This window comes from Hipposideros armiger, unplaced genomic scaffold, assembly GCF_001890085.2.
Source record: "Hipposideros armiger isolate ML-2016 unplaced genomic scaffold, ASM189008v1 scaffold_209, whole genome shotgun sequence".
In the NCBI taxonomy this organism is placed as follows: Eukaryota; Metazoa; Chordata; class Mammalia; order Chiroptera; family Hipposideridae; genus Hipposideros; species Hipposideros armiger.
Window position 1 is genome coordinate 1,136,957 of NW_017731559.1, and position 1,167 is coordinate 1,138,123.

General features: G+C 40.9%; 1 protein-coding gene across 5 annotated transcripts in view; it reads right to left on the bottom strand.

Annotated features, from left to right (window-relative positions):
* The window catches only part of ESCO1 (establishment of sister chromatid cohesion N-acetyltransferase 1), a 63,104-nt gene that overhangs the window by 30,758 nt on the left and 31,179 nt on the right, over positions 1-1,167 (bottom strand). The gene's annotated exons all lie outside the window — the stretch shown is intronic.

Here is a 1,167-nt window from a genome sequence, read left to right on the forward strand (position 1 = left end):
ATATATATATACACATTGTGTTGGGAAACAAACAAAAAAATTGAAAGGAACTGAGATATATCTTTGACACTACAATCTCAGTCCTAAAGCCCCAAACGGCAAATATTCTACAAATGAGAAAATATAAATATATATATATATATATGTATATATATATATACACACATACATACACATATATATATATATCCATCTACATGTATTTTTAAAGATTTTCTTGGGAAATTGGAGAAGGGAAACAGTGTTGGAGAGTTGGGGAAGGGGATCAGCCAAGTTGTTGTCCCTCAATCTTAGTTGTGGAGGGCACAGGTAGCTCAGCTCCAAGTCCAGTCGCCATCCAGCTGCCCATTGACCGAGCTCAGCTCAAGGTGTCATGTTCAATCTTAGTTGCGGGTGGGCATAGCCCACCATCTCATATGGAAGTCAAACTGGAAACATTGTTGCTAAGAGTGCACTCTCTAACCATTGAGCCATCCAGCCACCTGTGAGCAGCTCAGCTTAAGGTACCGTGTTCAATCTGAGTTGCAGGTGGGCGTAGCGCACTATCCCATACGGGAGTCCAATGGGCAACCTTGTTGTTAACAGCACCAGCTCTCACAAGCTGAGTCATCCTGCCACCTGTTGGCAGCTCAGTGGCAGCTCAACTTGGGCACAGCTCACTGGCCCATGTGGGAATCGAACCAGCGACCCTGTTGCTCAGAGCTCGCGCTCTTAACCAACTGAGCCACTCAGCCGGCCCAAGAATATATATTTTTATCAGCAATATTTATACTGCTAAAGTTTAGAGACAACAGTGCTTTACAGACTCTTTTTAATGCCTTAAAAATATGTTCTCTTTAATGGTTTTATTCTAGTTTGTAGATACTAAAGAGTATTTTAATGTCACCAGAAACTCTTTAAGAAAAAAACTTTTCCTTTTATCTTTACATTAAGTACCAAACACTGACTACAACCACCTGTTCTCCAGTAATTCATGCTTGTACTATTTATGAAATGTTTCCTATTCTTGTTCTTATTTGACAACAAAATTTCAATAATATGATCTAATTTTAAGAATTAAAAAAAAAAAAAGAAAAACGGGGCCGGCCGAGTGGCGCATTGGTTAAAAGCTGGCTTGGGATGCCAGCTTTGAGCAGCAGGGCCCCGGTTCGGATCCCACATGAGGGC